General features: G+C 46.8%; 1 long non-coding RNA gene across 4 annotated transcripts in view; it reads right to left on the reverse strand.

Moving 5' to 3' along the window:
• LOC116150747 (uncharacterized) overlaps nt 1-23,680 on the reverse strand; it is a 65,970-nt gene that overhangs the window by 25,576 nt on the left and 16,714 nt on the right. For 3 of the 4 annotated variants that reach the window (XR_010379528.1, XR_010379527.1, XR_010379526.1), the window contains 2 exons: nt 17,493-18,880; nt 16,450-16,559 (listed from right to left, as the gene is read on the reverse strand). This is a non-coding gene — a long non-coding RNA (uncharacterized LOC116150747). Of the gene's footprint in view, nt 1-2,788; nt 4,107-16,449; nt 16,560-17,492; nt 18,881-23,680 lie in introns of those variants that run through there. The other variant, XR_004134490.2, reaches the window with a different exon arrangement.

A 23,680-nucleotide genomic window follows, 5' to 3' on the forward strand; every position in this document is an offset into this window, starting at 1 on the left:
CGGTTATGGGTGTTGTGTCGAGTGGAATTCCAGATTATATTATCTCGCTCTAACTAAGCTAATCATCACGAAATGGGCAAGGGGCTTGAAACGGCTCCTCTAAAGAAACCGTGGCTTGGAGATAATACTGTGAAAGCAAGCAGAAGCTGGGAAGGCACTGGTGCCACTCACAGCGCTCCTGATTTGAGAGCTCGCCGGCCCCAGGAGGGGGAAACACCATGCTCGCTCTCAATCAGATTCCACAAGGAGTACGTTTTAGAAACTTCAAACTTCAGCAGATAATTTGAGATGTGGATTTTCAACTTCTTTTGTTAATAACGGGCCTCACCCACATATACATAGGGCCTTATGCTCTTAGCAGAAAAACATTAGCACATGAATGCGATTTGTAAGTAAATAAATAGATGAGAAATGGGTTAAAAATATTTCACTACTCAGGTTGAGGCGACTTGAAAGTCACTGGAAACTGAGCTCAGCACATTAAACTGATTTATTAACTTGTTGGCTGAGTTCATTGGTTTTTTTTTTTTTAACTTTGTTTTGATTTCTTTGGAGGGAGTGTAATTAGGTTTATTTATTATTCATTTTTTAATGGAGGTACTGGGGATTGAACCCAGGACCTCATGCATGCTAAGCATGCGCTCTGCCACTGAGCTAAACCCTCCCCCTGCCCCCTCGAGTTCATTGTTTTTAATGTTGAGGAATTATTAGGGTGCTGCAGTTGACCACAGGAAAGACCCATCCCCTCGAAGCGCAGTGTTCAGAACCCACAGGCTCTCCAGTGTTGGGCTGTGTTCACCCTGTTTCTAAAGCCTGCAGGAGAAACTGATGTCACGGAAAAAGTGAGGACACATTTCGGCGCCGGGCCTAAGAAGAACCTTCCAGAGCGGGGAGCTGAGGTGCCGTGCGGTAGAGAGGATGCCCAGAGAGGCCCTGCTTCAGGCCCAAAGGCTCCTCCCAGCTTCTCGAAGTCCTGAAAGGGCCCAGCTCCGCTGCCCTGTCCCAGCTCCAACAATGATGGCATTAAGGGCGGGGAAACAAGGAGACGCCCCTACTCCCAACCAGAATCTCATTCCGGGCACAGTCACTGGGCGGCCAGAGTTTATGCCCGACTCTGCTTAACCCACAGTGTTAAGTCATCCTGACCACTCCCTCCACTTCAGAAAAGATCTTCCTCTCGTGAACCCCTGAGCTACATCGCTTCTGTCTCCCCTACGATGTGGACCCCATTTGGTCTGGTCACTTAGCGTTCTGCATGTGTGTGCCCTATCTCAAGGACACAGGCCAGGCCTCAAGGAGGGGAGGTCCCCATTTTATCCTCCTTTGAGCATAGAACCTATTCAGGGAGCTGGGTGCCTAAACCCCCAGGTTTGTGAGTACAAGGCGACTGTGTGGGTCCCCGGGGGAGGGGAGGGCACTGGGTGGCCCTGATGTCTCCATTCTGAAGAATTCTCATCAAATTCATGGGAGGCCGCCGGAGCCTGGGCATTACTGTGAAGACTCGGGAAAGAAAGAACGAGGAGGTTGTGCCAGTCGGGGCTGGAGCGGGGACACACACCATAATGAGGATGCTGGGGGAAGGGCTTCATAACGGAACAAGAGCTGACCCAAATGTGGGAGAGTCGGGGAAAGGAAGGGTCTGAAGGTGACGCTGGAGGGACAGAGAGAAGCCACTAGCCAGCCTTCCTGCCTCTGCCAAAGTGGGGCCACGAGGGGGAACTGGGGGAGCCACCCACAGGTGATGTGTCTCTACGTCTGGTGGTGGGCTTGGCAAGGCTGTGGCTCAGCAGGGCCAGTGGAGCAGGAGAGAACAAGGGTGAGCCGGCACCTTCTGCCGCCTTCTGTCTTTCTCCACATCTAACCATGATGACCAGCGAGGAGCAGCAGCTGCTTCTCCACCACCTTCCAAATGTGCATATTTCTCTTCTGACCAACTCTAATCAGGAACCGTAAAAGGAAGAGAATTCTAGGAAATGCTCCAGCTTAGCTGAGGTGACACAACACAAAACCACCACAAGATGTGAACTGACAGCCACAGGGTCCGCCGTCGCTCTTCTGCACAGCTGGTTTAGAGGTGACGATTACACGGCTAGTCCTCAAATATGTCGTGCCCCAGGCCTGCTAGGTAGCCTGGGCTCACAGAGGGAAAGACCTTTATGGGGCAACACCTTCCAAACCTCGCCTGCAGGTCAAGCTTGACACTGTCCTTTTGAGAGGGATGATTTCAGCTTAAGAGACTCAGAGAGAGAGGAAAACATAGCTAAGGGCCTATGGCAGATTGTATCTTCCAAAGAGGGACTGAACTGTGTCCTCCCTACCCCCAAATTCATACATTGAAGCCCTCACCCCCAATATGACGGTATTTAGAGACAAGGCCTTGAAAGAGATAAGTAAGGTTAAGTGAGGTCAGAAGGGTGGGGCCCTAACCCACTAGGACTGGTGTCCTTATAAGAGGAAGAGACCCCAGGGATGTGAGCACAAGGGGAGACCATGTGAGGACACACTGAGAAGGCAGCCGTCTGCAAGCCAAGGAATCGAGCGGAAGTAAAGCTCGGTGACTTCCAAGACACGGTCCTAAAAATCCCATGCCCTTCGACCTTGTTCCCTCAGGACGCCCAGCCTTAGAGCCCCACCACCACGCTGTGAGGAAGCCAAGAGGCCACGTGGAGAGGCCACAGTCAACAACCCCAGCTGAGGTCCCAGCAGCAGCCAGCATCAATGCTAGATGTGTGATCACGTGGGTCTTCGGGTGATTCCAGCTCCCAGCCGTCAAGTCACCCCCCCTCCTTCGAGCCACCCCAGAGGACCCTGTGTGGAACAGAGACAAGCTGTTCCCACCGGCCTGGCCCAGACGGCAGATTTGTGAGCAAAATAAATAACTGTTGTTGTTTCAAGCCACTGATTTGGGGGATGGTTTATTAAGCAGCAGTAGATGAGCAGAACAGAGGTCTTCAGAGCAAACGCATCCAGGAGACCGCCTGGGAGAAAATGGAGCCAGGTTAAGATACAGGCTTCACCTGTTTTGGGGGTTATGCAGTGATTTCAGACAATCAAAGTGATGCAAACCTCTGGCATCAATGTAGAAAAACAGGTGCCAGAGGAGCGGTTCTCCGAAGATCACACACCCACTTTTACGATTCCTATTCATTTTCCAGCGACTCTGAAAGTCTTCCCAAGGAGATTTTTTTTTTATTATTATTCACGTTGATCAATCTCCAGACAGAGTTTTAAAGAAGGCCTACAGAAAGAAGTTGGTGGAATCGGGAGGTTGAGCCAGAGGCTAGACTAATTAAAGGTTAAACTCCAGGTTTGCATTTGGTATTTATAGAATTTTCCATGCTCCGTGTGAGGGTTTTAAAACCAGGCTGAGCAGGGAAGCTTCTTTCAGCTCTTAAAAGGAGGGAAAGGATTTTTAACACAAGGAATCCAGCCTGCCTAGTTCAAAGTTTTAAAAGGCAGCATGATTAAGCTGCTTTGTTGCTTCAAGTGATGCTGTTAAGGTGAATGGGGCTGGGAAAGGGGGCTCTGTGAACAAAACAAAGCCAAACAAAACATTTTCTTTCCCTACCAGGTACCCAGGGCTGTCGGCAGTGGGCCCCTGGGTCCTCGAAAGCTCTTTTCTGCTTCTGTTGCTCCCTGCTCTGAAGGAGCAGGAGCAATGCTTGTAGCGTTTGACACAAGCCAAGGCAAGTATAGGACAGTGGTGTTCTGGTGCATTGTGGGGGTTACCAAAGGATGCTCACGAAGGATACTGGTGGAGGCAGAGGCAGCGAGGACCTGGTACCTGGCTCGCGCTGGGGCTCGACTCACAGCTGCGCTCTGAGGCTGAATGCAGACTCCCCAGAATGCACTTCTGCTTTGCTTCAAGCTTCCTCTCCTCTCCTTTTTCCCTCTCCTATTTTCAGTATAGAACTTCAGAGAAACTCCTGTCTTTGTCTTTCAGCTTGTTGTTATCTGTTTGCAGGACATGGTTGTCTCCTTTTTTTTCCTGCAGCTTTGATGGGGCTGGGGATGAGAGGTCAGAGGAGGCGAGGCCAGGGGTATCTGTGCTACAGGCTGAAAACTGCTTCTCCCAGGAGAATTTTCCAAATGCATCATGCTTCAACCTTCAAAAGACGCGGGATGGGAAGGCTTGTGAGAACTTGTCTAAACTGGCACTGCATTTCTTTGTGAAAATCTAGACAAAAATCTTACTGAGACAGTCTATGATACAGCTATTGAGAAGGATGGTTATAAAGACCGCGTGGTAACATGGAAAAAAGGCAGGTATGATGTAACATTAAAGAAAACAGTAGAACTCCAAACTGTGCCTGAGGTCCTGTCACAACTCTGTTAAAAGCAGATTAGGAACAGGGACTGACTCAAATAGATGTGATACACCCATGATCATGGCAGCATGATTCACAATGGCTGAAAGATGGAAACAACCCAAGTGGCCATCAACGGATGAATGGATAAACAAAATATGGTCTATACGCACAATGGAATATTATTTGACCTTAATAAGGAAGGAAATTCTGACACACGCTACAAGAGGGATGAAGCTTGAAGACATTATGCCAAGTGAAATTAGCCAGTCTCAAAAGGACAAATACTGGATGATTCCACTTATACGAGGTCCCTGGAATAGTCAGATTCGTAGAGACAGAAAGTAGAGTGGTGGTTTCAGGGGCTGGGGGGAGGAGGGAATGGAGAATTGTTGTTTAATAGACACGGAGTTTCCATTTCGGATGATGAAAATGTTCTGGCGATGGATGCCGGTGACAGTTGCACAACATTGTGAATGTACTTAACGTCACTGAATCGTTCACTTTAAAAATGGTTAATTTTATGTTATGTGAATTTCACCTCAATTTTCTAAAAACTGGGTTAGGAGGCGATTGAAAGGGAGTACGGAAAAATGAGAACTATTTAATGCCTTAGGATGGTTAGGACTATTGGTGGATCCACTTTGATTTCTGAAAAAAATGGTTAAAACACAGTTTGTGCAATGTATTTGAGAAAAGCTTGGGAGAAATTCTGTTATAAAAAACAGACCGTGAAGCAACTAAACCAAAACCTCTTACTTTTTCTTAAGACTTGTGGGGCAAGATGGCACAGAGAAAAGCCGTAAAGAAAGAGAAATTGAGGACTGAGCTAAGACAGTGCTTGTCACTTCACAATATGTATTTATGTATTATGTGTCATGTATTAATATGTTAATAAAGAATCTATATTAATATCAATTAATAATAAAGAATATAAGAAATGAGCACAGTATGTCCTTACCAATCAATCAAAAATATGTATTTAACATCCAGCGTCTCCAGCATTACGCTGGGCCCAGGGGGAGGTGTCCTCTTGGAGTTGACACCACAGGGCTGACTTGTGTGATGCTGATGACAAGTGTGTGAGGCCAGAAAGAAGCTGAAGCCCCAGAGAGGCTGCCTAAAGGGAGTGGGGGCCCCTCAGCTGGACTTGGAGGGGTGGCGGGATCTGTGCAGGCCAAGGGGAGAGAGAGGCCCTTCTCCGCGCAAGGGGACAGGCAGAGGGCAGGAATGCCAGTGTCTGCGGCCAGGGGAGGGGAGGGGAGGGGAGGGGAGGGGAGTAGAGGGCAGAGAGGTGTGCCAGCAAGAGAATTCAAGCAGTTAAGGCAAACCTTAAATGCCCCACTTGAGGGATAAACACTGTAGACAATGGGGAGCCATGGTTGGCTCCTGAGCGAGGGATGGAAGCCATCTTTTCAGAAGGTGACTCTGTCTGAATGACAGTAGGCCTTGGCTTCCCTTACCCTATCACCCCGGGGGGCCCAGAGAGGCCAAAACACAGCCAGGCCCCCAGTCCTGACCTGGATAACAGTAGCAGCAGCAGGGACTAATTTTGGAAACTCTGTTCTCTCATTGACGGTTTCTAGTTCCTCGTCCCCAAAGGGAACACGTTTAGAGAAAAATGGGATGCCTGGTTAAAGATATGGGATGGAACACGTGCGTTCATTCCTCTGCTCCAGTCCCCAAACTTCATGAAGATGAGAGTAGTGGAATTTTCAAAAGGCATTCACCTGCCAGTATAAAGAGACTAGGAAAGGAGAAAACAGCCCAGAGTCTGGGAAGTTGGAAAGCAGAAGGTTGTTTGGTGACTAACAGCAGGGCAGAGAAAGCTGAATCTCAAACTGGCCGTGGGGAAAGCTCAGGAGCTACCCAAGTTGCATCGCAGAAGCTCTCCCCCTTCCAAAGATTCAGAAATGGCAGTGCCAGGTGCTTCTGGAAGAGGAGGTGGACCTGAGACTAAGAATAGGAGGATGGACTGAAAGTCCATGCAAGCAGCAGTCAGACATTCAGATGCCTTTCCCTGCTCTGCGACCCTACATGACTGTCTCTTCACTCCCCCTCTCCCCTCCCAGACAGAAGACTGGACTTTTGCTTATTAACTGCAGAGGGTTTTAAAGAGTCTTTGCATAGGAAACAAAATTATGGTTACCAAACGGGAAAGGGCGGTGGCGGGGAGGGATAAATTAGGAGTTTGGGATTAACAGATACATACTATCACACATAAAATAGATAAACAACAAGGTCCTACTGTGGAGCACAGGGAACTACATTCAATATCTTGTAATAGCCTATAATGGAAAAGAATCTGAAAAAGAATATATATATATATATATATATATATATATATATATATATATATATACACACACATATATATGAAACTGAATCACTTTGCTGTACACCAAAAACTAACACAACACTATAAATCAACTATACTTCAATTAAAAAAATTAAAAATAAAAAGGGTCTTTGGTTAGAGACATGAGGGATAGTTGAAAGTAGGATGCCCAGTTGAAAACAAGGAGATTAGATATAAGTTTTTTTTATGAACACTGTACCCCCAGCTAAGCTCTCCTGCCCACTCAACTCCCAGAAACTTGATATTCAGGCTTGGGCCCTCTAGGAAGGAGACTGAATACTGACGTCAGAGATCTGCCAATCAAAAGGCTTACCCAAGGACAAAAGTAAGTTAAAGCGAATCAGGAACCACACTGACTGTGACAAATGAAGTTCTATTATCAAAAGACCAAGATTTTATCTGGTGGTAGGTATTTTACCCATTATTTGTGTTCTAACTGTATTTATTTGTGGTATCTTTCATCTTAGATGTAAAATTTTAATGTAAATAAATACGTCAATAATTTTTTAAAAAGGCTTACCCAGATCACCGTAGAGAGGTGGTTCTCAAACTTCAGCCTGCATCAGAGCTACAAACTGCCAGGGTTTTAAATCAAGTAAATCTCCAGTGGAGCCTAAGAATATGCATTTTTTAGGAGTTCCCAAGTGATGCTGCTGCTTCTGGTCCTGAGACCCCACTTTGAAAACTGCTGCTCTAGAGTGAAATCTGCAATTGGCAAGCCACACCCACACACATAGGGATTTCCAGCAGCTTTTTAGTGCCCTGCTGTAAATGGGTCCACATAACTGGTGATCAGCAGGCATTTAAGGGAAACCTCTAACATAAATGACCAAGGTCAAAACAAACAGATGAAGCAAGCTGAAGGAAATGGAAACTATACTGAGAAATGTAAATTTCGCACACAGGAACATACACACACCCCATCAATAATGTCCCAGAAAAGACATTATTTTAATTGCATTAAAAAGAAGCATTCAGGGAATAAAAAAAAAACTTTTAGAGAATAAAAATTGAGCCATTGGAAAATTAAAATATGACAGCAGAAATGAAAAAATTAGTAGAAGGATTGGAATATAAAATTGGGAACATTTTCCCAAAAATAGAGAAAAGAAGATGAGAAGCAGAAATTTTTTAAATGATTCCTCCAGAAGTCCAAATAAAAGGAGCTTTAGAAAGAGAGAACAGAGAGACAGAGAAGAAAACATCAAAGAAATAATTCAAGGAAATTTCCCATACCGAAAGGATGTGAGCTAATAGATTGAAAGGACCAAAGAAGTACCTAAAATATTGGATGAAAATAGCCTCACATAAATATATATCATCTTAAATTTTTCTGGATACTGAGGAAAAAAGCCCTTAAAGCTTCTGAAGAGAAACTATATATTATATACAAAGGATTGAGAATCCTCCTGTCTTTGGACTTCTCAACAGCAACTCTGGAATTTGTGAGAAAATAGAAAAATGTCATGCAAAAATCTAAGGGAAAATGATCCAACTTAGAATTCTATATCCAGCCAAACTATCAGTTAAGTGTGAGCATAGAAAAAACTCTGACAGGCAAGGTCTCATAAAATTGTTGCCCACGTATCCTATCTCAGGAAGCCACAAGAGATGGTCCACCAGAATGTTGGAAAATATCAAGAAAGGGGAAAACGTGGAATCCAGGGAACTGGGGATGCCACCCAAGACAGAGTCAAAGGGAATTTCCATGATGAGGGAGGCAACCCCACGGTGACAGCTGAGCCTGAAGCATAAGGAGCCACCAGCCTAGACAGGAGCTGCTTAGAAGCCTCCTGATAAGCGGAAAAGAGGGACTTGAGGTGTTTGGACACAGTGAGAAATCTACGAATTTGAGAAAAAGTTGGGCTGCCGCAATCTTCTTAAATCGGAGGCAGCCAGAAGGTGGTACTCCAGCTCAGTGACTATAGCCTGACCTGAATTCCGATTTTCCAGACAAAGATGAAAAGCCCTGACTCCGGCCTCTGCCTTCCTCCACTGACGGCCACATCCCCATGCATATTGGGGAAGGCAGAAATATCTAGGCCAATTTTATCATGCTAAAAAGAATCATCAAAGTTCAAACTCTCCATCATCGGATGATCTCAGCGTCTCCCCGGTGTGAAATTCCAACTGTCTGGGTCCAGGCGCTATATGTGTAGAAGGGAAACTGGTGATTGGCAATGTTCATTGTTTCATTGAACAAGATCTTGCTGGGGTTTAATTAGGTGACACAGATTCCTTTTTCATTTTTTATAGGAAGGTATTTTGCCATTACCTCGGAGTAAGGTGTGATATGTTTTATGGCCAGGAATTTTTTTTTCACTTGTGTAGTATCTGTCTCAGTGGTTTATTTAAAGTCAAAATGACACCAAAATGGAGAACAAGTGGTTCAAGTGTTCTCTCCCCAGCCCTGCCCCAGAGCTGCAGTGCAGGTAAGTGTCTGTCACCTTGAGACTGTCTGGGACCTGGGACCCTTTGCTACAGTGCTTGCACCTGACAAACCTCTCCTGAAGCTACAAAGAAACTATAAGGGACTAAACATAACTGCAGGCGTGTGCAGTCGCGGCAACTAGGGAAAAAGAAGATAAAAAAGATCAAAACCCAACCGCCACTTCTGAGGTGCCAGGAACAGAAGCAGCATACAGTGCATGATCCCCGCGCACAGCACCACCAAGAGGGTGGACAGACCACCGAAGCCACCCCTCTGGCCCAACTCACAGACCCAGCCCTACCCTCACCCCATTTAAGGGACCAGTTCGCCCCGCCTCAGGGAGTGAGCAAGGGAACCTGTTACTTGTTTTCAGTCCCTCGTGCTGTAGCACGAATCCCAATAAAACCTTGCAAGAATTCCTCGTCTGGCCTCTTATCAATTTCTGTGGACTAAAGAGTCCCAGAACCTAGGTCGCTAACGACCTTACACATTTCTCTTCAGCGGAATGGGCCGCCTTTAGTGGTTCACATTAGATATCAGTCCCATTCTACAACTTTCGTGGCATGACATGTGGGATTAATCGGGATGGGAAAACATCTCAGCGGACTGAAATAAACAAGTCCTCTGCCTATGGTTCCCCCGCCCCAAAAAAATCCATTCCATCACTCCATGATATAATCAAGTCTCAAAAGGAGGACAAGACCCCGCGGACCAGGTTTTGGCTCCGCCCTGCTGCCTGTCACTCACCCATGTTCCCACCCGCCAAGATGAACAACTGCCCTAACACCCATCGTGAGCTGCTTCCAGGAGTCTGGCAGACCCTCTCCTATTGCCCCATCTTCCCCACCCCCACCACATCTCTATCCAGATCAGGAGTCCCTTCCAGACTGAGTCCATCACAGGCCAGCAGCACCCCCACCCAGTCCCTGTGCCCCCCTGCCCTCTACCCATCTGCTTAGGTACCTTTGTCCCCACATCCCAGGACTGGTCACACTGCCCATCTCCCCTAGGACTGTGGCCAAGGGAGGGTGGAAAATATAGATTATTCATCTTTGAATCTGAGCATCTAGCAGAATCTGGCATGGAACTGCGCTTAATAAGTACTTGTTGACTGAAGGGGTCAGTGAACAAAATGAATGTATGGAAGAATATGACTTAGGGGCTTTGGTAAATGCCACATGAATTTATTGAGTCATATGACTGCCAAAAAAATGCTAATACCAACGGCTTGGTGCTGCAGAGTCGTGGTGTTTGACACTCCACTGGGGTGCGCTGACAACTCTAATTTCTCTTTTTTTTTAAGGATAAAAAATATACGGAAAGTCATAATGTAAATATTAATGAAGATTAAGTTCTTTTTTATTTGTAGATTAAAATCAATGTGACTAGCCTTTACGTTTGCCAGGCAGATTGCCACTTGAGCGTGCCTTCACCTGGCAAGTACGACCGTGAATCTCAGTCACGGGTGGCACCCACGTGGCTTCAGGAGAAGAGCCGGAGCCCCACTGCCTCCGCCACTGTCAGCATATTGTGACGCATTGCAGCTTACAGGTGCCTAGCAATGTGGATTTACTGATCAGATGACCTAGTTTTCACTTAACTCCCAAATGAGCCATAGGGCTTAAAAAGATTCCTGCAAAGAAACCATGTGTTAAAAATAATACCAATAATACAAGCGCAGCCGAACAAGATGGAGGCAGAGCAGATGTTTCTTCTGGTATGAGCTCTTTGTCAGCCACATCATGAGGCAACAACAGCCACCATCTAATCAGATCTGCGCTCGAGTCGGCCCCAAATTGAAAATATCAAGAGACGATTTGAAACATGAGTTTCCAATCACTGCCATCTTAATGACAAGCCTGGCCTTGAGTGTATGTCGTATAATGGGACTATCTGGTGAACGTCAGAAGCCTTCAGAACAGAGGTCCTTAACCGTAAATAAATACATCGGATTACAAAGGAAACCAACGAGGTCGAAATCATGATCAAATTATTAAAACAAATGTGTGATATAGAGATGGACATAGCTCTTTCTTCAGTAAATTGTTAAGGAACCAGATCCCGCGGCAGATCTAATAACTACCATCGTTTCAGAGTGTTGATGAGCATATGTGATCTTTTAAGATATCTGCTAATACTACTGAGATTTGTTGCTACGTACGTCATTGAAGGAAATGCTAAATTTGAGTTAGAGGCTAGTGAAAACGGATATGTCATTTTTTCTCCCCCATCAAATTCACGGACTTTGTGAATTCTATCCCTGAACCTCAGGTTAAGAGCCCCAGTCTAGAGCAAATGAAAGGCTATTGGTCCCCTCACACAACCTCATTACCAGATGTTCTGTTAAGAATCATTAAAAAAAAAAAAATCATAGCCAGCCACCCACTGAATCAGAAATCACACATGAAGACATTTATCACAAGCAGGCGCAAAAACCGGTTACGCAATCTGCTCTTGTCGCTCAGTGAAGTGCTGGGTCTCTGCCCATAGGCACACCAACAAGCACCTTGGCTAAAAGGTATGCTGAATATACAAGTGACAATCTTTAAGTGGCAGGATTCAACTAACCCTCCGGTTAGAACAGGCACAATGTCCTGTTAGGTGGCAGGCCACAGGAGTAAACAAAGCCTGTGGCCTGGGGTGCCACACCCCCAGGTTCCCCACCCCCCGCCCCGGGCTCATCAGACTCACAGACCCCATTCAGGCAGCGGCAGAGGTGCCAGTACGATATTTCTAGCCAATCCCCCCGTCTTGAACCTCGCTTATTCGTTAAAAAATGCGAATTGGTGAACCCTCAGTACAGATTTAGATAGCTGATGTGCGGGTGGTAGCTGTCTTTGGAGTGTGGATTTCTGACTCAGGTTTTTCAAATGCTAACTAACCATCCCTGAGGTGTGCTTCCTTCACGGGTGTATTTCAAATGTAAACCCACCTCTTCTACAGTATAGACTAAAAACACACTCTCTACTGAAGTACTTTGTTCTGGACTGAATTGTGCACCGCCCCCCCCACCCCCCAGTTTAGAGGTTGAAACCCTAACCGTCAATGTGACTATTTAGAGACAGGGCCTTTAGGAGGATAATTCAGGTTAAAGAAGTCATAAGGGTGGGGCCCTAATCCTACAGGACTGGTGTCCTTAGAAGAAGAGGAAGAGAAGCGGAGAGCTTTCTGCACACTCAGAGGAAAGACCATGCGAGGACACAGTGAGAAGGCGGCCGTCTATAAACCAGGAAGAGAGGCCTCGGGAGACATCAGCTCTGCCAGCACCTTGACCTGGGATTTCCAGCCTCCAGAACGGTCAGAAAACAAATGTCTGCTGTTTAAGCCACCCAGTCTGTGTGTTTTGTTATGGCCCCAGCTGACTAGGACACCTGCCCTTGATGGTTAAGCTTCTGACTATTTCAACCAATAGCAGAAGTTAAATTCTGTTTTACTTATGGTTTCCTTTGCTGTGCAGAAGCTTGTAAGTTTAATGAGGTCCCATTTGTTTATTCTTGCTTTTATTTCTGTTGCTTGGGTAGACTGCCCTAGGAGAATATTTTTGAGATGTATGTCAGATAGTATTTTGCCTATATTTTCTTCTAGGAGGTTTATTGTATCTTGTCTTATGTTTACGTCTTTGGTCCATTTTGAGTTTATTTTTGTGTGTGGTGTAAGGGAGTGTTCTAGCTTCATTGTTTTACATGCTGCTGTCCAGTTTTCCCAGCACCATTCGCTGAAGAGACTGTCTTTATTCCATTGTATATTCTTGCCTCCTTTGTCAAAGATTAGTTGACCAAAAGTTTGTGGGTTCATTTCTGGGCTCTCTATTCCGTTCCATTAGTCCTTATGTCTGTTTTTGTACCAATACCATGCTGTCTTGATGACTGTAGCTCTATAGTATTGTCTGAAGTCTGGGAGAGTTATTCCTCCAGCCTCTTTCTTTCTCTTCAGTAATGCTTTGGCAATTCTGGGTCTTTTGTGGTTCCATATAAATTTTATTATGATTTGTTCCAGTTCTGTGAAATATGTGCTCGGTAATTTGATAGGGATTGCATTAAATCTGTAGATTGCCTTGGGCAGCGTGACCATTTTAACAATACTGATTCTTCCAATCCAGGAGCATGGGATATCTTTCCATTTTTTTAAGTCGCAGAAGTTAAACTCTGACTTCCAAAGCTGGATAAGAGAAAGCCGTGCAGATTCTGCCTTGTTTAGGTGGGCTGATGGGGCACTTGCTTTTAGAATCTGAATCATCAAGTAAGAAGTCTTTTGTTATAGGTTAAACTGTGTCCCTTCCAAAAAAAGACATGTTGAAGTCCTAACCCGCAGAACCTCAGAATATGACCTTATTTGGAACTAGAGTCATTGCAACTGAGATTAGCTAAGATGAGGTTATACTGGTGGGGGGTGGGCCCTAGTCAAATATGACTGGTATCCTTATAAAAAGAGGGAAATTTGGAGACAGACACACAGAGAGGAAGGGGAGTGCATGTGAAGACACAAGGAGAATGCCATGTGAAGACAATTTCTAACAATTTACTACATGTCTTGATGTCTGTGGGTCGGGAATTCAGGTAAGGTACAGTGAGGATAGCTTGTCTCTGGTCCACGATGTCTGGGACTTCAGCTAAAAGACTTGAAGTCAGGGCCTGGAAGATGCAATTGCATGGTAACTCGGTCACATGGCTGGCAAGGTGGTGCTGGCTAGCTGGCTTCTTTCCACGTGGACCTCTCCACAAGGCTTCTTGAATGCCCTTACAACATGGTGGCTGGCTTCCCCCAGAGCAAGCAACACAAGAGAGCAAGGCGAGACCTGTGGTGGCCAGCATAGTGATTACAGACACCAATTCTAAATTTCAAAGCTGCTAAGAGACTAGATCCTAATTGTTCCCACCATACACACACAAAAAGAGACGATAATTATGGGACGTGATAGAGGTGTTAGCTAATGCTACAATGGCAATCATTATTGCAATATATAAATGTATAGAACCAATGTGTTGCACACCTTAAACTTATACAATGTTATATGTCAATTATATCTCAAGAGAAATGAATTCTTAAAGAAAAGCAAGTTGCAATGTCTTTTGTAACCAACCTCAAAAGTCACAGGCCAGCACATGTGCAGGAGCCTACAGGTCACAGTAGATTCAGAGTAGATGCACCCTGATTCAGTTGTAGGAGGGGATGGCGCCAGGTCAGGGATGCCAGGCGTGGCTCACTGGGGCCATCTTGGAGACTGGCTACCACGCCTCCCATCATCTCTGTATGTGGATAATGATATATGCATGATAATGACAAGGACGGTAGGTCAGACATGGCTCTCCCACTCATGGCTTCTGCGAAAGATGCCAGCCTAGAAAGTATCTTAGAAGATTCAGGGTGTGTCTCTTCTCATATTCACCCGCCAGGGATCAGAACTTGTCATCATTACCATCATAACCATCATCATCTTTATCACTGTTATCAGTTACTGAGCATTTAACTATATGCCAAGCACTATGTTAGGTGTTTTACAAACATTATCTCCTTTAATCTCATCAAAGTCTTGGGAAAGAAGGTATGATTAGCCCCTCTTTACGAATAAAGAAAGTGAGAGTCAAAAGGTTACGCAACTTCACACCTAGCTAACAATGGAAGCAGAATTCAAAGTCAGGGCTCACTGGGTTTTTGTTTTCTGCCACATGGCCTCCCCGTCTGTATTAGCCAGGGTTCTCCTGAGAAACAGAACCAATGCGATGTGTGTGTATGTGTGTGTGGAGAGAGACAGAGGTTTATTTTAAGGAATTGGCTCATATGATTACAAAGACTGACAAATCCCAAGATCTTTAGTCAGCAAGCTGGAGACCCCGAAGAGCTGATGGTGGAGTTCCAGTCTGAATGCCTTCAGGTTCAAAACCCAGGGAGAGCTGATGGTTCAGGAAAGGCAGGAAAAAAAAAACCAGATGTCCTAGCTGGAAGGCAGTCAGACAGGACGAGTTCCCCGTCACTCCCAGGAAGGTCAGCCTTTTTGTTCTATTCAGGCCTTCAACTGATTGGATGAGGCCCACCCACATTAGGGATGGCAGTCTGCTTTCCTCAGTCTACCAATTCAAATGGTAATCTCACCCAAAAACACTCTCAAAGACACACCCAGAATAATGTGTGCCCAAATATCTGGGCCCCCCATGATCCAGTCAAGTTGACACCTACAATTAGCTATCACACTGGCCTCCATGAACTCAACTTACTTATCCTTGGATGTTTTTAGCTTGTGGTACCAGTTTTGCTCTTGCTTGGCCTAAATTTTATGCTTTAAGGAGTCCTGCTCTCACCTATACATAATTTACATCTTTTCATAATCTTATTGATGTCGATAATGTCTCCTCTTAAATTAGGTGGGGGAAAATAGAAGACAGACAAAAGGAGTATTAGGTGTCCTAGTTCTAAATACTTTTTTTCTTAATAGACTGTGGGAGAAAATCAATGAAAATACCTTAATAGGAAAATAATAGTCTAGGACAGTTCTTAAATTATAAAGTGCATCAGAATCACCCATGGGCCTGTTAAAACACAGATGGCTGGGCCCTATCTCCAGAGTATCTGATTCAGTAGGCCTGGGATAGGGCCTGAGAATGTGTACTTCTAACAAGACCACATTTTGAGAAGGAAAATGCTAGGGGAAAAAATCTTTACATAATGTGCCCAGAACTGGTATGGCACTCAGGGATCTATGTTTCTGCTATCTTGGTACACTTGACCATTCTACGCCACTTCACAGTCCAAGGTGGCTGCCTGAGCTCCAGCCATCAAGACTAGATTCCAAGCAAATTTTAGAAGGAACAGAGAAAGAGCACTCCTGTTAAGGATACTTCCCACTTCCCAGAAGTTGCATGCAAGACTTCTACTTACATTCCATCGACCAGAACTTAGTCACATGGCCACACCTAGCTGTAAAGGAAGCTGGGGAAAAAACTTTTTTTTTTTCTCCAGGAGGCAATGTGCCCAGCTAAAATTCTATTACTTATAAATAGCAGGGGAAAGAGCTATTTGGGAACAATGAATGGTCTCTGCCATGGGGATCTTTCAGCTTGTTTGGAACAGGAAATAATTCGTTCCCTATGGCAGTGTGAAACCTGGGCCTACCTTCCCTTCTAAGTCAGAGGCACCGTCCATGTAGCTCAATAAATAGGACTTAGAACCTTGCAAAGCCTAGTGACTAAGGAATTACCAGCCTGGCCTATGTCACATGTTCTCCCTGCTAACTGCTGGAAGAATGAAGATGGAACTCCAAAGCTAGATACGGGCATTCCCGGGTTCCCTCTCACTGGTTTGGTTAATTGGTTATCCTGTTAACTGGCAGAGGTTTTGGTTTCCTCTGGATCACTTACCTCCCGAAATCCCGTAAGGACCAGACGTCAGCAACTTTGGGGGGAGATGTCCTCTGGAGGAAAGACCTGGAACTCCAGCAATGCACATAATTACACTTGCTCGCTCAGTTCTAGAGAGGATGTAGAATAAACAAGCTTTTAACAATCCCCATAGCCCTGCCAGGCGACAGAGGTTTTCTCACCACCCCCTTCTCCCCCTCCCTGCCACCCTCCTCGCCACCCCACCTCCAGCCGTAATTCTGGGCTCCCAGGTGGAGGATGGGCCCGCAAAGTCTGAGCTGCTAAGAGGAAAGGAGGCGTGGGAAAAAAATGCTGCCAGAGTTGAAGCCCTGACATTTCTTCAGATGCCTGACTCAGTGGTTTAATTTTTAAATGCAGCTCTGGTTGATAAAACTGAGATGCAAAAAGTAATTGCTGTTCCCTGATTAACCCTTCTAGCCACTGGGTGCCACTATTGATTTGTTGGGTTAACCAAACTGTAAAAAAAAAAAAAAAAAAAAGCTTTACTATGGGGGGGTGGGGGGATTCTCAAGGTCGATTGCTTTGGTAAAGCAGGAAGTGAAAGTTGGACCAAAAAAAAAAAGAAGTCTGTGTGTGTATATATATTCCTTTAGATGTGTGTTGGTTATTTTTTTCTCCTGACTTCCTCTCACCAGACAGCAACATACTTTTATTTCTCTGTAGTATCTCCTCCTTGATCTCATAACGAATTTCAGAGTAACACTTGAAGAACCGCTGCGAAAATATTATGTTTCCTAAAGTCCCTTACCGCTCTCAGAAATAGAAGTGTGTACAAACTCTACTGTTTAATGATGTTTGCAATCATTTATATATGTCATCATCATCATCAATAACAAATGTGTATAAAGGGCTTACTAGGTGCCCGGGGCTGGGAAATAGAGAAATCAACAGGTTCCTGCCAGCAAGGGGTTATATTCTCTCTACTCATGGAAATATGACATACAGTCAAGAATAAAAAGGTAAATAGCTAGGGAGGTAGGTAGATAGGTAGGGAACTGTAGCCAAAACTACAGGTTGCTTACCCAAGGATCTGTTCTCTCCTTCTGTGCCCTCAAGTTCTTTGCATCTTCCTCGATGGCCAAGCTCAAATTTTGTTCTTTCGTTTGCCCTCCAGGGTGATCAGGGAAGAGGACCCCCTCCCAGTCCTGTGGGGATGGTGAATCATGCTTGATCTAAGCCAACCATGATGGTCTCATATCCCTTACCAAAGATTGGTGGAGCACAGTCACATGACTCTGTACTAGACAATGGGACCGGAAGTAAAATCCACTAGAGCAGGAGGCGTCAATTTCTTTAAACTGAACATGTGATGCCTGGAACGGCTTTAGTTGTCTGTAGACCATGAGGCGTGTCACCCCTAAACAAGCCGAGGATAGTGGAGCAGAGAGATAGATGTTAGACCCTCCAGCTCTGGGAATGAGCCTGCCTCAAGAGTTCTCTTCTGAAACATAGCCCCCTTTTGTGAAGACACTTTTAGCGGGGTCTTCAATTCCTTGCAGCTGAAGGCACCCTATCCGATGCATGGCCATGTATGCTGGCTGTTTTACATATATTAACTCACTGTTGTCCCTCCGCCTGTGAGGAAGACATTATCAAGCCCATTTTAGGGATGAGGCAATGGAGTCTGAGAGGTTAATACCACACCCAGCTTCACACTGGTGGAGCCCCATTTTAAACACAATCAGTGAATGAATGGCACAGCATGGGGTGCAGCTGAGTGGCTGAAAGGCACAGCCATTTGGGAGCCGGGAAACACAACCCTGTGGGGGATGTACCCTGTCCCAATCTTCTGACCATTCTTAGACCCTCCAGCCTAAGAGTCTTCAAATTTATCCCAAACAACAGCTTTCTGGGTTTCATTGAAAAGCTGCTAATCAAAATCCAGAGTAAGGGCTATCCTTCTGGCCTGGAAGTCCTTCCTAAGATCTGACTTCAGACTCCTCCGTGGAAGTGCGCTCGGGTCCCCAGCTCCAGCACAATACATCCCTGCCCTCTTCCTTCTCTTTAGCAGGAGGGAGAAACTGTGGCCTTGGATTCAGCACCCCGCCCTCCAGGCAGAGCCGCGATTGTGAAAAGAAATCTCGTTGGAGACAAAGACTGCCCGGCTCCGAGCGGCCGCCTGCACCGAAAGTCCCAGAGCTCTGTTTCCGGCGTCCTTCACGCTCCTTAGCCAAATGGAAAGCCCGCACAGCAAAGCGATGCTTATGCCTGCCTCTCTTTTGTTCAGCGTCCATTACAGGCCGGCGATGACTGCTCAGCGGGCACATTTCTCTCTGGCTCACCACCCAGCTCCGAAGCTTGGACTCGAGGGCTGTCCTTCACCTGGCGCCACACCGCAGCCGATCCCCGCCAGCTTCCCTAGGGCGGTGTTCTAGGCGAGGAAAATTGCTCCCGAGATTGCTTAAGGCCCCTGGGGAAATGACAAGGAGAAATTAATCTTCCATTGCTAATCTTCCTACGCGGCTGGATCAGAACTGCGGCCTGCAGGAGATCGTTGCCTGGCTCCCAAGGGGGCCCCGGGAACCCTCCACAGGGCCGATGGGCAGGGAGCAAGGCAGAGGTCAGGAGGAGGCCTGAGTGTGATTCTCACACACCCTGCCCTGTGTCCACGTGCCAGAATTCCCCACCAGTTTGGACTCAATCACTGATATTTGACCTTGATCGTCCACCTACACTTAACCCTCTGGGCCCACAAGATCTGGACCCTGTCTGTTCCAGCCTCCACTTACATCTACCCCCTCTGGGCATCAGCCGCCCACCCAATGCCTGAACCTGGGCTGGGTCCTCTGCCTGGAGCCCTTATTTGTCACAGCTATAATGACTTTCATGTCCGTGTCCCTGCCAGACCATGAGGGCAGACACGTTATCTGTCTAGTTGGCCGCTGTACCTCCAGCACCTAACACAGTGCCTGCTGTGTACTGGATACTCATAAATAGGTGTTCCTGTGGCTGAGGATGAGGAAAGCACTGCCTCGGGCACTGTGGAGATGCCAGATGAGCACATAACTTTCATCATCATCACTATCCTCACGGCGGAGTCACTTAATCTGCACCAATGACCCCAAGGATTAGGTACAATTATTCTCTCCATTTTATGGAGAAAAAAAGTGAGACACAGACAGGGTAAAGTACCTTGCTCGATGCAGACCACCTCTTCCAGAACATATGCTCCTGACCCCTCTGCTAGCCTGCCTCTTGAACTGTAGGCCCTCTTGGGTGCTTCCACGTGCCTCCCCAACTAGACTGTGTCCTGTTTTAGGACAGGACAAGCCATGCCTTCCGTGCCCTTGGTATTTTCCCTAGCCCAGAGCAACCTAGGCTCTCAGTAAGTACCAGTTAACAGTTGTACGCAATTCAGTCGAAAGAATTCATCAGCCTCGTTTTCACTGACTTGCTTACTAAGACAAAACGAGACGGAAAGGGAAGAAGAGATGTCAGGGGAATCAGGGAATTGGCCCTCAACATTGGATAGTCTTGTCTTTTTCCTTCAGCGCTCGCTCTCTTTGTAAATCTGAAGCGAGAGAGAGAAATAAAGGCTGGAAGATGAGTGAAGCAGGTCAAAGACTTGCCTGCGGTCTCCGAGGCCGCCTGCCTTCCTCGACCTCTAAGTCTGAGATTTCCCAGGAGGGGCCTTGCCTATCCTGCTTGGGCAAAGCCGTGGAATTCAGACAGGGGCAAGAACAGGACTGGGAGTTGGCAGGGCAAGGGTGGCTGTGCTGCTCCAGCGGGTGCCAGCCCACCGCAGAGAGGTCTGACCCCCAGGCTCCAAGACTTGGAAATCTAGGATGCAGCCGCCGCTGACCTTGGCACCCTGAGCAAGTGTACCAGTTGGGACTGCATTAGGGGGCATGTAACCAAGCGCTCTGTGAACGACATCCTCCACCAACCTGAGGATTATTTTCTGCACAGAAGAAGTCTAGAGCGCGATGGCTACAGATGTGAGTTCGGTGACTTAATACATCAAGGACAGTGTTTCTGTGATTCTCTTGGCCTTTCCTTCTGGCCCCAAGACGGCTGCTGCAGCTCTAAGAGTGTTCATGGTCAAGGCAGGAAGGCGGGGGAGGTGTGCCAGCACCAAAAATATCTGTTCCTTTTATAAAGAAGGGAAAGCTTTCCAAGAAACCTTCCATAAGACTGGCTTCTGAGCCAATACCTGGCAGTGGGTCACGTGGCCGCCTATAACTGTGATGGGAGCTGGGGGAGCCAGGTTTCAGCCCTTTCATCCTGGATATCAGGGAAGGCGGGTGGGAACGGGGGTTGGTTGAAGTTCCCCGCAAAGCAGAGCCTGAGATGAGGATTTGGGTGCAGGTCGCTTATTTAGAAGGTGACCCCAGGAAGAGTGGTGAGGGTGTGGGGAAATGAGACGGAGAGGGAAGCCCATTCAGGGGATGTTGATGAGCGAGTTACCACTGGGGGCGGCTGCCACTCCATCCCACCGGGGACCCCCTGAGACGCCATGTGGGACACGCCTTGGAACACATCCCCCCTTCCAAACAGCCAACTTGGGGTAGCTGGGTTGAGAATTTCCCCCAGGATGCTAACTCTATGGCAGCTCCAGGTTGCATGCTTCCGGCAAGATCCTTCGTGCCAAAGAAAGTTCACAGGCTGAAAAGAGAAGAGAGGGGAGCCCTGTATGCTTTCCAGAAACAGCTCACTGCAGCTGCAGGTGAACCCAGAGGCTGGCTGAGGGGATGCAGAGATGGGTATCAATAGTGCCTGCTCTGGCCTCCGACACTTACTGCCAGTGTGACTCATTGGTATCCCCTGGTGCCCATCCTTGACTCCACCCCTCAGGGCCCAGTGCTCAGTGACCCCACCAGGGCCCCTCCCTCCAGCCCTCTCCCTGTGGGGTCCTTCTCTAGAGCCATACTCTCCCCTCCCCTACTCACCCTCTGGTGGGCCCTTTGGTACTCTGGGAAGAACTTACATTCATATTGGAACAATATATCAAGCGTAGGCAAGGCTCCTTAGAGTTCACCATGAACCGTTTTATGCGTTCATTTGTTTAAAACTCACAGCATTGTCTGGCGAAGAATCTGAGGTTCAGAGAAGTGAAGTAATTTGCCCACGGATACCCAGCTAATAAATTGACCAAATTCAGTACCTTCTAAATGCTAATACTCCAACTATCAAGCTATTCCTACCTCCCCACGATGCCTTCTGTTTTCCTGTCATGAGTAAGCACTCGAAAAATATTTGTGTTAAATGGACTTTTGCACCAAGAAAAAAAAAAAAGCTAATTATGAGAATTGTAGACATTGAACGGTCTGTTAGGAAGCATGTTCTAGAATAAATTCCAAACTCCTTACTCTGGCCAACATGGCCCCGCATGGTCTGGTAATTATAAATAATAAATAAAACCCGCCTTTCCTTTCATCTCATCTCTCTCCTCTTGTCTACCTGCCATCACTTCCACAAGTCACATCCTTCGTTAATGACATGCCTGTTCCTTGAACAGGCCATGCTCTTTGCTGCCTCTGAGCCTTTGTTTTTGCTGTTCCATCTGCCTAAAATACTCTTCCCCTCGTTCTAGCATTACTGACTCTGACTCACCCTGAAGCTCTCAGATTAAATGTTGCCTCTTGTCAAGGAAGGAGTTCTCCCTGAAAACCAATTCTTTCCTCCCTTGATAAAAATAAAGCAAAAAACAAAAAACGAAAACCTTCCAATTTTTCACCAAACTACATAGTTTGTCAGAATAAGATCTACATTTTCCAGTTAGACACGGCCATGTGACAAGGTTCTGGCCAATAGTGGGTAAGAATGAAGGGGTGGATTTGCAATTAGTGTCCTTAATGTGGAATCTGCCCTCAGGAGAGTTGTTTCCTCTTCCCTGCTGGCTGGAATGGGCACCAGAAGGCTGGGGCTCGAGCAGAGTGGACCAGGGGTGGTTGCAACTGCACAGAGAAGACTCGCATCCGACATGGTGCCAGAGTCACAGGGCAGCTAAGGCCCAGGAGGCCTGGAGGCCAACGGCGTTCTCCAGCATGAGGAAATAGGCTGTGTCAGTGTTCCCCATCCCCACGGCTGGGACACCAAGAGGCCTCTGGGTGGTGCTAAGGGAACCGGAGTGGGCTGAATGAACCAGAGACCGTGGCAGCTCTAAAAAGGTCAGCAGCAAATGCATGGAGAAGAGAGGATGTAGCAGGCTGTGTCTTGAAACTTGGCCTCTACAACATTTGTGAATCCACATACTCTCCTAGCATGTGCCATTTCCCCATCAAAAGGTGGAGTCTTCCCCTCCTCCTCTTAAAGTGCAGCAGGCCTCTGTGACCACTTTGACAAATGGAATGTGACCAAGCAATACCACAGGATTTCTAAGGACCAGGTCATGAAAAGCAAATTGGCATACCCTTCCCCTCTCTTCTCTTCCCTCACTCTTAGAACCCAGCTGCCACACTGTGAGGAAGCCCAGACCACAGGCTGGGGCCACATGTAGGTACCAATGCCCAGCCTTCGAGCCACCCCAGCTAATGCCAAATGCAGCAGAGATAGCTGTCCCTGCCAAGCCCTGCTCAAATTGCAGCTTTTATGGGAAAAATAAATATTGTGTTCGTTTTAAGTTTTGGAGCGGTTTGCTATGCAGCCGGAGATGGATAACCCGATGGGCAGAAGTCAGCGAGTACCAGTGGTGGGAAGTACCAGTGGTGGCGTGTGGGCCCCTTCCTTAGGCCAGGCCCAGGGGTCAGCCCTTGCTTACCCCTAGGAGAAGAGAAGGAGGAGGTGAGGATGAGGGAGAACTGCCGTTTGCCCTGAAAAGGACGACCTTTAAGTGCCGAGCTGGGCTGACTTGGCACGCTGACGGTTTCCACCATCAGTGGAAACGAGAGCTTGAGAGCCAAGGTAACTCTAGTTAATTCTGGAGTTTTATGACCAATCGAGCAGAATTTCTTCCCCTTGCCCTATCCTCCCTGCTTCTCCCACCCTCACCCCCACACTAGTTTGGGTGCTTGTTCTTAACAACTCATGTTAATAAAAACTTAGAGGTTGCAAAAAAAAAAAAAAATGGAAAATAAAGAGCATTAGTCTCGGCACACTAGACTTTGTGACCAAGCAAAAATTCCTACCAGCTTGACAATTCGGAGCTGGGTGCTTCCAACCACAGCTCTGATTCTAGCCCCTGAGCAGACGCTAAATTCGCACGCAAAGACTAAGGCTGCACCAGACCTTCCAGGAGGAAATCATGATTCAGTGGCATCAAGTCATGGCT

The sequence above is a fragment of the Camelus dromedarius genome, chromosome X (assembly GCF_036321535.1).
Source record: "Camelus dromedarius isolate mCamDro1 chromosome X, mCamDro1.pat, whole genome shotgun sequence".
NCBI classification, from domain to species: Eukaryota; Metazoa; Chordata; class Mammalia; order Artiodactyla; family Camelidae; genus Camelus; species Camelus dromedarius.